Source organism: Neovison vison, chromosome 3 (assembly GCF_020171115.1).
Source record: "Neovison vison isolate M4711 chromosome 3, ASM_NN_V1, whole genome shotgun sequence".
NCBI lineage: Eukaryota > Metazoa > Chordata > Mammalia > Carnivora > Mustelidae > Neogale > Neogale vison.
Window position 1 is genome coordinate 144,791,978 of NC_058093.1, and position 16,817 is coordinate 144,808,794.

Genomic DNA, 16,817 nt, shown 5'->3' on the forward strand with positions numbered 1-16,817 from the left:
ACCCAGCAGACCTCCCCCTTGTATGCTAACACATAGTCCACATGTGTTCAGAGTCATTGGGAGACCTAGCACCTTTCCCTTGGCTGAGTGGGCAGGAGGGAGGTACAGCCAAGGAAAGTTCAAGTAGGGTCATATCAACGAAGTTAATGGGAAATGTAACAGAGCCCTGGGTCTTCTTGCTTTGCTTCCTGGCACTGGCTGAGCCCTCTCCCTCTTCACCCTGTATATGTGACCCTACAAGCAAGTCCTGCCTGAGTAATTTGGCACACGTTCCTCTTAGCAGACAGTGAGTCTGGAGCACAGTTATTCAAATCCCACGATGCAGGTTACTTGTGTGATGGGCTAAGAGGGGCTGATAAAGCTGGCAGATCAGAATGAGTCAGCTACTGGCTGGAGAATGGTTGGAGGACTTTTAATACATTCCCTTTGCATAACTAAGGGACAGAAGATAGATCTTCTATGAACAAGCAATATACAGAAGAATGGGAAGAAACACTAAATACTTCAGAAGTATAAAATGGTGTATTGATAATAGCAGGAACATACCAATGATGTGTATAGTGTTCTGTAGCTTAGGAATTGGGGCGTGTGTGTGTGTGTGTGTGTGTGTGTGTGTGTGTGTGTTAAGAGATCCTTGCAATAAACCCATGAGGTAAGCATGGGCTATTGGCTGCATTTTATGGAGAAGGGAGATGGGTTAAGTGACTTGCCCCAACTATTCAATGAGATACCTGGGATTCAAAGGTAATGCTTCTGACATGCCTGTTGGGAAACCCTGATCAGATAAGCTCAATACATTAGACTCTTGTTGTAAGTTTAGCAACACTTGTTAAGTGAATGATTAGACATTTCTTAAGTAACCATCTCTTAGAAAGACACATTTAAAGGATGAAGAATATATAAATCATGTGTCATGTGTGCTGTTATGCTTTCCTCTCGAGCCAACTGCAAACCCAGTGCTGAAAATTTGCCAAATTGATAAACACCAGCATGTTTCAGTGTTTCTTTCCTCTCATATGTGGGATAAAGTCATGTTGCACACAGAACTCCTCTTGTAGGTCTCAGTTTACAGGTAACGTTCTCTGTCACATCCACCATGACTCTGTTAAGTCTGGGCTCAAACGCAGTAAATAGAAGCTCCAAGAATTCAGGACAGTGTCTGTCTCAGGTGATCCAGCATTCCCAGAGCATACAGTGGATAATGAGGAATAAATTCCTGAAAGGATGCTAATACGTGAAAAGATTCATGAGGTTAGAATAACGGATACGGCACTTTTGCCAATAACCTACATGCGATGACTGAAGCTTCTGAAATCAGACTGTTTCTTTACTGGCATTTACTATTCAAATATTGAAGAAAAATTCATGAACACAAAGCATCAATAAATTTTTATTTTCTCCTGATAGATGATGCTAATTTTGAATGAGATTTGGAGGTTCTTACCACTCTGGGGAATGCCAACGTCTAACAGGGAAATTTACTAGAAAAACAAAAAGACTTTATCAGGACAAATTTCCTTGGCTGTTTAAGACTCTTCAGTTACTTCGATGATGTAGAAAAAAAAATTCTAAATAGAAACATTTTTATCTCTCCTTTATATTAAATGTGTGATTCAACACACAAATTTTTTTTTTTTTTTTTTAAGAGAGGGAGAAAGAGCTGGGGGAAGGGTAAAGTAAGCAGGGTCTACGCCAAGCTTGGAGCCCAACACAGGGCTCAATCTCACGACCCTGAGCAGAAATGACCTGAGCAGAAACCAAAAGTCAGACGCTTAAGCAACTGAGCCACCCAGGCGGCCCCACAAGTCTATTTTTTTAATGATTTTTTTTCTCATTTATTTTCACAAACCACTTTGGCATTTTTATGGTATAAAGTTAGACTCTTAAAAAATATTCTATTTATTTATTTGAGAGAGAGAAAAAGTAAGAGAGAGCATGAGAGGAGAGAAGGTCAGAGGGAGAAGCAGACTTCCCCTGGAGTTGGGAGCCCGATTCAAGACTCAATCATCGTCTCCAGGATCATGACCTGAGTCCAGAGCAGTTGCTTAACCAACTAAGCCAACCAGGTGCCCTTAAATTTAGACCTTAATACATAGAATTCTGAAGTGGACAATGTTGAATTTTTCTACTTTGGAATACTTTCTTCTCGAAAGAGGACTGTCTTATAGAAAAAGCATGTTGTAGAAAGGGCACCTCTGTCTCCCTTTACCTGTTTCTCCTTCCTCCATTCCTCATCACTGGCCCCTCCTCAGCCATGTTGTTTTGGTTGCAATTGACAAGTACAAGACCTTCTCCCTCGGCACAGGTGTGGCCACTTGGCCCAGACTAGGCCACCTGCCAGCAGTGCTTGGTCAAGTAAGGGCACAATCCCCAAGATAGATCAAAGGGCTCTTCCCACAGATTTAATTAACTACTGTTGGTAGAAGGCTCTGAGGATACAATCCAATAGCAGCTACAGACACAGTCCAGTCTTGTTGGAAGGTCTAAGCTGCTGGGACCACTTTTTGTGCCTGGTTTGCTTATGTGCTTTCTAATGTTACTGAGGTTTGATTATATGAACCAACAAACTTCCCACTCTTTGAGTTCAGATCCCTAGAAACTAAAAGAGACACCATTAGACTGTTAGAAATCCCATCTTGGACATTCGTTTTTTTTTAATTCAATTCGATTTTATTTTTTAAACTGCAGGTTAATTTATTTTTTATTAAAGTATAATTACCATACAGTGTTATATTAGTTTCAAGCATACAATACAACGATTCAACAATTCTATACATTTTTCAGTGCTCATCAATATGTGTACTTAAACCCCTTTCACATATTTCACCCAAGTCTTGAAGATGGGTCTACAAGTGGTCAAAATCACTTCAAACTTATTTTTTTTTTTATTGCTCTTTCTTTAATTCTTGTGTTCTGAGGAGAAAAATTTTACTTTTCTATTTTCTTTTTTCGTACTTAGATGCTAAAATTATTTTGTGTAATTCTGTATTAAGATGCAGTACTTGTCGGTAGCAGAAGGAACAAAATTGAAAGATGTTTAGAAAGTGTAGAAAGAGTATTTTTATGTTGTGAGCACATTTGTAGATCCAAAGTTCAAAAATAACTGACATTAACTATCATTTCCTAACTTTTACACACGAAGACATGGATGTTCAGGGGCCTTATTTTTAGTGGCTTAAACTCTGAATTTCATCTGTGTTCAAAGTAATACCTGAAACAATCTAATTCACTCCTTCATCTAGTATTAACATTAAAATACAAGCTAGAAAGGGAAGAAAATTATGGAACTATGGTGTTTTACATATCTGTAGATATGAACAGTTATTTATAGCTCATATTTGTAGCATAGTCTTAGCTATTATTCTTCAAATAATATTTGTCTACATTGAATTGTTTGTCTAAGAAGACATTCATAGACAGAATTAACATGAGCTGTTCTCTTATACAAGAAATCTTGGGGGGCGCCTGAGTGGCTCAGTGGGTTGGGCCTCTGCCTTCGGCTAAGGTCATGATGTCGGGGTCCTGGGATCCAGCCCCGAGTCAGGCTCTCTGCTCAGCGGGGAGCCTGCTTCCCTCTACCCCTCTGCCTGCCTCTCTGCTTACTTGTGTTTATGATCTCTCTCTGTCAAATAAATAAATAAAATCTTTAAAAAAAAAAGAAAGAAAGAAATCTTGGGATGACTTTAGAAAGTTCTGTATCAATTCTTGATCTGATTTTGTTATGACTAAAAAAACATTAATTGATAGCTTTATTCAGTCTGTGAAAATTAATATTTCTTCAGTGTTTGCTGTACCTCCATAGGTACAAAGTAGAGTTTAAGTGCAGGGAGCAGATGGGACATCAGCCATTTCAAAAAGAAGAATAGGACAATAAAGGAGGGCAATAATATATATCATGAGATATGTGTGTGTGTATATATATGTATTAATATATATAATAACAAAGAACAATAATATTGGCTATGGTTTTTCTCAAGAGTCAGAACTTCTGAGAAAAAACACTCTGACATCCTTAAAATTTTGAAATGCAGTTATAGGTAAAGAAGCTGGAGAAATCAAATTGCTTCTTTTGGGTTATCTAAACACATAATTTTGGAGTCTAGTACATCCTTTGGGATTGAAAGAATCATTAAGAAACCATATATCTATAAGAAATATCAGCAAGAAAACACTGAATCCAGATGGTTATTAAGTTTTATTTTAGGAAATATTCAGTGATAAAGTATATCCAATTTTAAATGAGAGTTGCAAATAGGCAGTAAAGCTATTTCATCTTAATTTGGTAAACAGTTTCCTTCTTCAGACTGAAGCAAAAACTCCAAGATGTGAATTTCCAAAAAGCTCAGTTTATAATTTAACATGAACCTGGTAAATTTTACAAAAAAAAATTATTGGATTTTTTAAATATGTAAGCAAAAGAGAATTGAGATAGACTCATTTTGCAAAATGAGAAGAGTCATCTTGGTCCATTTCTCTTCTCTCTGCATTGGATGAGTATATGTCCAAGAATATAATAAAATGTATCTCCTTCAGACATAAAGATGATATAAATAATACTGATGGTTTTGTGGAGTAATCTGTCTGAATGTGTAGGATTGGAGGACAGTACCTTGGCAAACAAGTTATCTTTTCTATGATAAGGAAAACTTTCCGTCATATGATGTTGATAGTTTCTTTCTTTTTTTTTTTTTTTTAAAGATTTTACTTATTTATTTGACAGAGAGATATCACAGTAGACAGAGAGGCAGGCAGAGAGAGAGAGGGAAGCAGGCTCCCCACCGAGCAGAGAGCCCAATGCGGGACTCGATGCCAGGACCCAGAGATCGTGACCTGAACCGAAGGCAGCGGCTTAACCCACTGAGCCGCCCAGGGGCCCCTGATGTTGATAGTTTCTTAAAGCGGCTGCCAGTGCATTCTTATGAACTTACAACTTTACCTAGGGAAGTCTAGTGTATATCTGTTATTTTTGCCACCCAGGATCCACTTCCCCTTCCTTCTGATAATGACCCATTATATCCCCTTCCCTCTTCTTACTCCAGGGGCTTCAAGATAATTGACACCACCCTGGGCTTCAAGGAAGGACTGAATGAGCAAAATCAAGAAAATAGCAAATTCCATCCACTTAATCATAGCAGTTGGTTCAGGGATGGATCTATGATCTACATCTGGCCAGCCAGGGCTAAGGAGACTCAATTCTGGAACTACAGGTACAATCTGACAATAAAGATGTGTCTGAACTTAGTCTACCCTAAAATTGTTCAGGTATCTAAACCAATATATTTTCTTTTTAAAATTTAAGTTAGGAGTTTATATTGGATTTTCTATTGAGAGCAGTAGACAGAGTTCTTACTGATATATGAGAATAGAAATCAACCAGGGAGCTTGTTAAAGTTACAGATTCTCAGCCCTAATACAGACCAATTGAATCAGTATCTCTACGACAGGGGCCTAGGATTTATTATTTTAACAAGAGTTCCAGGTGGATTCTATAATCACTAAAGTTTGTGAAACTCTTTGTTAAGAAATTTCTTAGAACTATCCATTGAATATTATTCAATTTGGTGATAAAAAACACAGAACAGAACTGGGTTTAGGACTCAACTTTTCACTAAATAGATGACTTATGGCAAGATAAAGTAGTAGTTTAGTGTTTCTCACCAATAAAGTAGCAATAATAGTGTTTCACACATCAAAGTATTGTTTCACATAGTAAACAAGATAAGGTATATGAGGTTCTTAACATATATACAACAAGCATGTTGTATATATCCGATATTTGATTTCATTAGTGTTTATTATATTATTGAATTTATTATCAGCATAAGTCAAAGACTTGTGCAACATTGGGAAATTGAGACTTGAGTCATATTGAGGAGACTTGAATCATCCCTTTGATTTTAAACATAAGTCAGAACAGGACAATGAGTTATACACAACATTGATAAATCTATAAATTAGGTTATTTAAAAAATGTTTGGGTCTTGACATGGCAGTTTCTTTTTCACAGTTGATAAAACAACACATTTAATTAAATTCATTCATTTGTTCAGTTCATCTGTCAGTTTGATCTCCATGTGCAGTATGAACAGGCCTTTGGTCTACAAAATACATTTGAGAAGGGCAAAACGTTAGTCTGAAAGGAATCACCTCTCATAACTTCCGCTTCAAGGAGGGTCCCCATTGGACAGAAGATGATCCAGAGGAAGAAGAAATATTGTTTCTTTGCTCTGAAGTCTGGCCTAGCAGTCTTCTCTGGCACTTAGATAAATGTGAGAAAGCTGGGGTAGTTCTCATTTTATTTTACCATATAGCATGGTAAGCACTATATTATAGCAGCTGGCTACAGAGTTCCTTCTATAGAGGAAATGGTCTTTAGGGAGGAAGAACCTTAATTAACTGCTTGGGTTAGGAGGTAAGTGTCTAAAGTTTTGTCAGCAAGAGGCTGAACACCAAAAGTGAGTGATAACTCCCTGGAGGAAAGAATGGGGGGAATTTGTATTTCTGCTCCTGGAAGAAAGGATTAGAACAGAACAGAGAGACAAAGAAGGGAAGGGAAAGAGAGAAGTCTGAGTGGTGTGTAAGGACAGGGACTGCGGGGTTCCTGGGTCAGTGGAACTTTCCCTCTGAGAAAATGGAGGAAGAATATTTTTACATGGGAATGTTTGCATTGCTACAACTAAGATAAAACCTTTTTCCACCCTTTCTGTTCCTGTCTTCGACCCCATTTCAAGTGAAGTCTGCTACATACACATCTGTGTTTTTGTTTTGTTTTTAATGAGAAAATAGTTGTGTCAATGAGATAAACAGAATCTGGTTGTATACCAACAAGAACCCGAGCTGACGTTTCCCTCTCCACCCCTCTGGAAGTTCCCAAAAACTTTTAAGTAAGGCCCAAATCCTAATCGGGTTTGGGATTTCTATTAAATTCCCCTACAGGTGCCTTCACTTACTTATATTTTAGATCTCGAAGGGTGAATAGGTCACAGTTCTCTGGCTGCAAGTATTGATAATGAATACCACTGGTAAGGTGTAAAATAGCACTTTATAAAAAATAAAGTGTTTTTATATATTGTATCTGATGTGATACATGTAAGAAATCTGTGAGAGAGGCAAGCCAGATATTATTATGTTTGTGTTACAGATAAAAATATAGGGAAAACAAACAAACAAACTGAAACTCAAAGAAATTAGGCATCTGTTCAAAGCCCAGGGGCCGACAGCCCTAAGGTTACTACTCTTGGCTGGGATCTGTATCATTCCAGATTATCCTCCCCATGGCTGAACCTGAGCTAATCCTCTGGACAATAACCAAGGACCCTCCTTTATGCCATATCTTTAAACATCTGAACCTGTCCATGCAGTAACACTGAAACTCTACACTCCATTTCCTGGTTTTCACCAAGATATCTCCTTTAATCTCCTTGGCCTTGTATTTGTCTTTTAAAAAATCTATTTGTTGCATTTTAGTATTCATGCTTTTGTGGGAACTGAGTTTTACTCAGTCCCGCCCTACTGGTTTCTTGTAGCTGCTGTAATAGTTACCACGAATTAAAATAACTTAAAATAACAGAAGTATATTCACCCATAGTTCTGTTAAGTCAGAGTCTGAAATTAGGATTGAAATCAAGGTGTTGGCAGGGATGCATTCTCTCCAAAGCCTTTGGGGAGAATCGATTCTCTCTCTCTTCCAGCTTCTAGTGGCTGCCACCATTCCTTGGTTTGTGGCTACATTACTGCAGTTTCTGCCTCTGTGTTCACATTGTTTCCTCCTCTTCTATGTCTGGGTCAAAATTTCCTCTGTGTTTCCCTTATAAGGACACTTGTGATTGCATTTAAAGCCCATTCAAATAATCCAAGATAGTCTCCCCACCTCAAAACCTTTAACTTGATTACATTGACAAGGATCCCTTGTCATTCCATACCAGGTAAATTGTTCAGGTTCAGGTTGTACGTGTTAGGATCTGGTATATTAGGATTGGTCACCATGACATCAGCTTATTACATTCTATCCTCCTGAATAAAGCTACTGCATGTCCTTTTGCCTTTGGTTCTAGAGTTCCTTTTCCTATTCTAAACCAGAGCAGCCCTCATTGTCACGCAACATTCTGTGGGAGGGTTAATTATTATACATAGTCTGAAGGTCTTTTTCTTAAATCATATTGCTATTCATTCTGAAAACTTATGGCACAGATGAATTTGATTTGGAAGTTGCTCAATTTTCTAGAAAAACCTTTGTGACTGATTTTGTAGTTCATTTTTGAAAGTATGTAAGATCCAGTTACCCTTCCAGTTACTTCCCATTTTTCTGCTGTTCTTCATAATGTAATTTCATTGTTATTGTACATGCACTATATTTACTTCATGAGTTCCCATTCCATTTATGATCCATTATCATCTGACTTCCATCAACACCCTTTCACTGAAACTGCTCTTACTTTAGTCCCCAATAGGTAGTATGACTATATAAACTGTCATCCAAATGAGGATATTTTGAAAATGAAAGTAAGCACTATATAATGTTAACTACTATTCTAGAAATTAACTACATGAGGGCACAGTACATAAACTGGGGCTATCACAGGAAAACGAGGGGGGTCTGGGTACTCTTTATGATCTTCACACTGACAAATTTAATACACATTATTTTATCTTTGCCTTAACCACCATTCCAGCAACTTATTAACACAGCTGAATGCTTCCTCTGTGTCCAATGTTTTTTCTCTCTTCTTCTATACAAATCTTGTTATCTTTTATTTTCCTTTAACAGAAAACTGATTTTTTTCCCCCCAGTTTTCTTGTCATTGGTTACCCTTCGTAAGCCTGCTTACCTGGTTGCTCCTTCTCTGTTACCTATAGTCTTGATTCTCTCAGGGCTCAGGGTAGGCCCAACTTTGCCTCTCTGCCATGTATATTTGTATGGCTTTAGATGCCATTCATATATTGCAAACTTCTGCATTTACATTTCCAGACCTGATCTTTCTTATGTGTTCTCAGATTCAAATATTTGTCTACATTTTGATACCTTGTCTCGGATATCACACAAGGCTCTTTAAAAATTATACTTTTATTTCCATATATATACCATACCCAAACTGTTTCTCTTCCAGTCTCCTGTATAGAGGAAAAGTTACTACCAGCTTAAAAGTGTAAACCAGAAACCCACCCAAGCCTGTCCATTTGCATATGTGCTTATTTCTACCTCTAAAACACTGTTCAAATGTAGCCCATTTCATTTCTATCTCTTCATCACCATTGAATCTACCATCAGACTTTTCCTGAAACTTTTCTTTTTCATTTTTGCTACTTGGAACTCATTCTGTAAACAACAGCCAGATTGATCTTTAGTGCCTGCACACACACATCTGATATATTATTCTTGTAAATATTAAATTAATAAAATTGCTATTCACTTTAAATCTTGATGCTTGTGGCCTCATAATTGACCAGATGGTTTCAGTGCCTCAGAGGAAATGAAGATGCTAATATAATACAAAAATGGTGAAGATTTCCAAGATATTACATAAGGAGAATTTTCACCAGACTTGAAGAGTAAGCAGAAAGTTTCTAGTAGACAAGACATGGCATATTCTCAGGCAAGAGTATGCAAATAGAAATAAAAATATTAAGAAGTTAATATTAAGAAGGGTTCTGGCACACCTCTCTGAGGTAAAACCCTGAGGCAAGGAAGCAAAGGCTAATAGAAAATCTAGGAAAGTAAGGAATGAGGCCCAAACCAGAGGACTCTTGTGTCCAATGAACATCCCAGAAGGCTGGCCGCTACTACAGAAAAAAGTGGTGTCTTATTGTTTTAGGCAGAAAGAAAATCGATTGTACTTATATATAAAACAAGTAAGGGTTATTTCAGTATGCTCTGAAGAGAGCATTTAGAAGATACTTAAATTGAGAGTTGAGTCGACCTTGGATTATCAGGGGCGAAGAAGTGACTTTTAAATAGAGGTTGGTAGTAGACAACCCAGTTGGGGGCCAGGTGGAAGACAAGGCTGATACTCAGAGAATTAACAGTGCCAAGAAAAGAACTTAGATTGGCCCAAATCAGTGAGGAGAATCATAGGATGCTACTGTGCTGTGAGAAAAGATTCTCAGTGTCTCCAGATGCAAACCTTGGTGGTAATGGCCAGTGGAGTTCCAAGAGATGAGATGGAATAAAAGGTCAATCACTGGAAGCAAAGAGAATCCATATTTGGTCAAGCACAACATGAGAACATCCCCACTTCCCCAGAAGCCATCTTGAGAAGGATTGGAGATGGTAGGGAACTTTGGGAGAGAAATGAAGCTGTGGAAGGGAATTAGAACTTTGAATTTAGTGACTTTATCCAGAAAGAATTCATTTAAAAAGCTGCTTTATATGGAAAAGAAATATTGACTCCTTTCATTGGCAAGATTGAACTTCAGCTCACTACCCAATAAAAATTGGGAACATGAGTGAGATGGAAGCAATTACAGATGATAAAAAATTCTACGTAATCTTGCAAATCTGAGGTAGTGTGCACATTTCTTTTATCTTGATACGCATAAATCAGATTTTTAACTCTCTTCTTTGTCCCTTCAATTGGCTATTTCCTTTGGAATCTAAACTTGGTAGCAAGCACTGTAGTATGCAGCATGATCTGGCCTAGTTCCAAATCCTTAATCTCTTCATTCTATTTTTCTTCCTGCTCAGTGAAATGCAACTGCACCAACCATCTGCCCAGCTCTTGGGTAGGCCAAGCTCTTTTCCCAGCCTGGGCCTTGGCTCAGTTTTTTCCTCTTTCTGGAATGTTCTATGTTCCAATATTCACATGGATGGCTCTTTGGTATTCTGTGGTTTCAGTTTAAATGTTACTTCTATGAGGAAGTCTTTCCCTATCTAAAACAATTGTGACTAATTCCTAAAGACATAATATTTTATATCACAATATGAGTTGATATTATTCTTTATAGTTATTGCACCTCTCTGTTCTTTTTTATTATAAACTTCATAAGGACAACAATCATATTCATACTGGTCACTGCTGCTTTTCCAGTACTAGCTCAATCATTTGTACATAGAAATTATTCAATAGATATTTGCAAATAAAAAACTAAAACTTCTATTTTCAGAATAGAATTACAGAATTAAGTTACAGAATTAAGTTACAGAATTAATTTACAGAAAGGAAATTCAAAAAATTCAAAAAAAGGAAAACTATTTTATAACAGTACCATCCTTTGGCAAGTTAAAATTACAGAATTAATTTACAGAATTAAGTTAAATACCTTAGATCACCATTACATAACTCCATGACTTTGTAAATATACTTCCTACTTTTTTCCACAATCCACATACTTAACAAAAAACCCTGAGATACTTTTTAGTTCCATTTTTGTCCTATAAATTCTTACTTTTGTATCTACTTGCTCATATAATTTTTTGATCTGAATAGCCCTTTTCAATCTCTGAAGACTTTAGTCTTTTTTATTATTTAAAGCTCTTCCACATACCACCTTCCCTATGAGGCTTCTATCAACCTTAGTTTGATGCTCTGTAATCTGATGGAATTTTTTCTTTACCTATCTAAAACTGTCTCATCTGAAGTATCCCCATGTATATACATAGATATGATACAGACAGACACTTTTTTTCTTGTTTGTTAGTGTATAAACACATAAGATGCATGGATTTATTCTTTGGTTCATTGATTCCCTAGTATTATGTCTTTCATGTAAATGAAAGCACTAAATAAATACTGGATATATATGTCAAAAAAAGGAAAACTATTTTATAACAGTACCATCCTTTGGCAAACTGCTTTTGACATCTGCATGCATGCTATAAATAATACATAAAAGTTAGAACCACTCCCAAACCACAAATTTGCTTAATTCCCATCTATATTTTTCAAAACATATCAAAATGTTCATAAATTTTAAAGGGAAAGATCTAGTACAGAGACAGAAGGAACAGAAGTAGCATGCATTAAGCTTTTGCCAAGTATTAGAAATTATACTAAGAACTTTATTTACATTGTCTAATTTAAATTTAAGCCTACAATATCTCTATGAAGTAAATGTGATAGTTAATTTTTCGAAACATCCGATTTAGGGAAGAAAGAGGAATAATCCATGGCAAATAAGGAATCTTATTTGCAAAATTAAAATGCCACCATTGCTAAGAGAGTTTCACACCAAAGAACAATTTTCAGTTGAGTAAAAAGAAAAGTAGTGGGAATCTACCACAGATTCAAAGAATATTGTAAGAATTAAATCCTTAAGAAGTATTAAGAAGGTGAAAAATTGTTTTACCAAAGGGTATTTTGTCAAACTTACATAAAGAATCAGAGTAGATATTAGCAAAGACAGGGAAATTAAAGGACTGTCATTAATTTATAAAGAAGAATGTTAATTAAAACCCGAAAGGAATCTGGGGAAAAAAAAACTTCTGTTATTTATTTCAAGAAATCTTTTGAACTGCTAATGAGAACATTTGGATTATCTCAGGAACAATTGCTTAGTATTTATTGTATCAAATTATGAGTTTCTAAAGTTAAGGTGAGGGAGAGAGATTAATCACAGATGAAAGAAAAAATAAGGTAGCAACACAGAAATAAGAAATTGGTAAATAAAATATAGGATAAGCTTGGGTAAACAGAAAGTAGTATAAAGCATAGGCACTTAAAAAAATAGCTAGGGCTCAACAATTACAATGGCGTCTGGAGATTTGCCCCTCACGGTTCATCCCCCTTTCCCCTTATTACATGTAGGGACTCAGAAAACAGATATTTGAAGAAAGAGGAGGAAGACAAAAAGAAAAAAAATAGAGGAATATCAGAAAACTGATATTGAAGAAAGAGGAGGCACCTGGGTGGCTCAGTTGGTTGGGCGTCTACCTTTGGCTCAGGTCACGATCCTAGGGTCCTGGGGTCGAGTCCTGCATCGGGCTCCTTGCTCAGCGGGGAGCCTGCTTCTCCCTCTCCCTCTGCCTGCAGCTCTCACTGCTTGTGCTCTCTCTCTGACAAATAAATACAAAGTAAATAGAATAAATAAATATGGCAGATAAATAAAAAATAAATGAATAAAAAGAGGAGGAAGGAGAAGTGGAACAAGAAGGCGTTCTTACTGAAAAGCTGGTCTTCTCTGCAGAACTCAGGAAGTTTTGTGGTTTTGTTCCCCACAGACTCTAAGGCCAATAAAATGTTAAGAACGTGCAATAGATGGACCATCCTTGCCATGTTGCCAGTGATCTCCTGTAAAAGGATCTTCAGTTCACAATTGACAAGTATATACCAGCCAGAGATCCAGGCCAGTATCACTCTCATGGCCTCAAAAAACCTTAGGCACACAGCCATTATTTATCCCTCCCTCTGATCTCTCTCTCCACTACATTCATTTGTTATTACAAACTTCCCAAACAGGACTGGGCAGAAAGGATAAGAGAGGAACTAATGAGCTTGAGTAATTTCTCATGTCTACAGCATTGTTCATAGAGTTTGAGGTAGAGAGGAGATGGGGCATCTGTTTCTTTTCGAGTTTTGCTCATTTTCGTGTACTCCAGTTGGCGATGTCAGAGGCAGGGAGATGAAGGGAAGACACGAGATGAAAACCAGTGAGACAGTGGCAGCTTTGCTGGAGCTTGTGGAGGACAACTGGCTGGCTCTGTGTATCTCAGGAAGAAGCTTCACAGAACACAAGCGGTCATAAAATGGGGCCATGAGCCATTCACACACACACAGAGCTGAAACACATTGACCTGAATGGATTTCCCTTCATCTCAGAGTAAATAAATAGATTAAGAACACTTAAATCTAAAATAAAGATAAGAGTAGGCTGAAGTAATGAGACGTAATGGGCTTACAGGATAATTCTTTTACAAAACCAGAAGGAGTTTCTTTCAAAGAAAACTGGCATTCTTCAAGTGTATAAAGAAATATCGGCTCTATGAAACAGAATGGGAATATAATCAAGAGAGAATGGGATGGGATAAAAAGACAACATGGTGAAATACAGAAGCAGATAGGTAAGAAAAGGGAGAGCCACAAGGAAATTAAAAATACAATTGCAGAATGAAAACCATTATTGGAGGAAGAAAAGACAGATTTAGTTTTACAAACACAGAATCAGTGTGTGAACGTAACTGAGAGGCTGCAAATAATGTTTAGGAAAAGAGTAATGAATGGAAGAAATGAGGAAGTGGAATGATAGGATGGAGATCAGGAAGCATTTTTAAGAATTATAGGTACACACTTAAAGTACTTCAGAGTAAATAAAACAGACAAGTGATCAATAAACAAAAGAAAATGTCCATGGAAGAGAGGCAATGTTAAACTTTCTGGATTTGGGCTCTGGGTGGACCTCCCTGACATTCCACCTTCCTTCAGACCTATTAAACTTGCCTGCATACATATTAATGCAATTTACTATCTATCAAACAATAGCATCATAGGCTATTTAATATAGAGGGTATTTCATTCTTTTACAGCTCCAAATATCTCTTCCATAAAAATATTTGCAATGCAGAGAGTAATTAATCTCTTAGCCTTTTCCTCTCTAGATCAGACACCAGTAATCCATTTTATTTTTCTTCATATATCCAGTTTTCCTTGGAAATAATCATCTTTGATAGTCTTCTATGGTAGCACAACATTCTTTTGTAAGATATGCTTACTTCCGTTGAATATGGTAGTGTAAAATGTGTGAGAGAAAATAAGACTGTGGTAAATACGTTGCTTCTATTTCTGGCATATCAATCTCCTTCAGCATTTTGGTGTTAACATATTTATATTTCGGGAGTCAAAGTAAATATCAACATTTATAGCAGATGTATCTGGAATATCCTAATTTGGAGATTTTTAAAAAATTGTGCTAAGATATACATAGCATTAAATATACTTTTTTAACCATTTGAAGTGTACAGTTCAGTAATATTAAGTACTTTCACGTTGTGTAACCATCGCCACTATCCCCAGAACACTTTTCATCCCCCAAAACTGAAACTTGATACCAATTAAGCAATTATTCCCCACCCCCCTATTTTCCTAGCCAATGGCAACCACCATTCTGCTCTCTGTCTCTATGAATTTGACTACTCTATATACCTCATGTAAATGGAATTATACACTATTTATATTCTCTTGACAGGATTATTTCACAAAGCATAATGTCTTCAAGTTTCATCCATGTGTAGCATGTGTCAGAATGTCCCTCCTTTAAAGTCTGTGTACTATTCCATTGTATGCATAGACCACATTTTGTTTATTCATTCATCTGTTGATGCATCTTTGGGTTGCTTTCATCTTTTGGCTATTGTGAATAATGCTGCTATGAACATAGGTATCCAAATATCTGTTCAAGTCCCTGCTTTTGATTTTTTTGGACAGTAGATTTGCGGGATCATTTGGTAATCTATGTTTAATTTTTTGAGGAACCACCCTACTGTTTTCCATAGTGGCTGCATTAGTTAACATTCCCACTAGTCATGCACAAGGGTTCCAACTTCTCCAGGGTCTTGGTGATCTTCAGCACATTTTTTTTCTTTAGGTGGAATGATTATGAGTTAAGAAAGGCAGGAAGATCTAGGTGACCTTTGAAACCCCATCTGTCTTGTCACCTGGGATGCATTGCCTTCAAGAAAGAGCTTACGGAGTAGTTCTCTGCTTGCCCCAAAGACTTAATAAAACTTTTAATAATATATGGCTTTCTCTTAGAGAACAGATTACACGTCCAACTTAACCTTCCAATACTCATAGCAATGTATCATTCAACGCATATGCCTCCCCAGCACTGCTATTGATGCCATAAGAATGAAGTATCTGGTGGATGGAGAGAGCATTGCATTTATTTGGTCTTGGTGTTTTTCAAGCGGAAATAAAAACAGAAGGGTCTTGTCTTGGGTTAATTCCCCCAAAATGGACCCTGACATGAAGATCCTTGTAAAAGTGATTAATTATGAAGTGATCCTAGGAGAGACCATTAGAGGAATGGCAGAAGAGGAAGAGAGAAAGGAGGCAAGCCAAGCAAGGGTAGAATGCCTAGGGTGCAGTATTGTGGAGCGCTGTCTCCCCTGAGTCACTTTGGCTGAGTCCCGCACAGGAGCTCTAGAGGAAAGTTGGGTTACACCACAACATTGTCCCAGTCAGGGGCAAAGGGGCCAGAATATGCCACACCTATTGCTGAGGTGTGATCAGGGGTTTCCAGCTCTCCTGTGCGTGCAGGCAAAGTGGGTTCTGGCGGCCTGAGGCAGCTCCCCAATGAAAAGTCGTGGCTATTGGTTGTTGGGATTGCAGACCTCCTGGACTCGAGCATGAACATGGTAGAAGGAGCCAAGGGGATACAGCAGAAACCTGCAGCCTCTGCTGCAGATGTCAAAGAAGGCAGTACATATCCTGAGGATAAGAATAGACAGACAGGGAGGAGGGTTGGGTGCTGTTAGTGTCAGTCATTTGATATAAATAACTCGAAGAAAGAATTTTGTATCAAAACTTTATTTATTAAACAAAAAAATGCACCATTGGAATAACATTTCTATAAAAAATGAATATGAGACTGTTCTACTGTGATTACAAAAACCCCTTTTTTCCTCGTGTGGTAGTATACAAGATCGTGTGTAGAAACAGTCATTGTTTGAAACTGTAAGCAAGTATCCTTTCTCATAGAACAAGATTTACACTTAAATATTGCAATCACTAGTCTAATTTGGTTAACAATGCTAGAGTCTTGACAATTTAAAGAAACTCTTTGTAGGCTCAAAATACCTTTTTTTTTTTTTTTAAAGGTGTTTTGTAGCAACAAAAAATTTCTTTTTCCACTAAGGCTAGTTAAAGCTGTAGTATACCCATTTCTAC

General features: G+C 37.2%; 1 long non-coding RNA gene across 2 annotated transcripts in view; it reads left to right on the plus strand.

The window, feature by feature from the left end:
- LOC122902871 overlaps nt 1-16,817 on the plus strand; it is a 69,191-nt gene that overhangs the window by 35,472 nt on the left and 16,902 nt on the right. For both annotated transcript variants that reach the window (XR_006383885.1, XR_006383884.1), the window contains exon 5: nt 5,040-5,207. This is a non-coding gene — a long non-coding RNA (uncharacterized LOC122902871). The remainder of the gene's footprint in view (nt 1-5,039; nt 5,208-16,817) is intronic.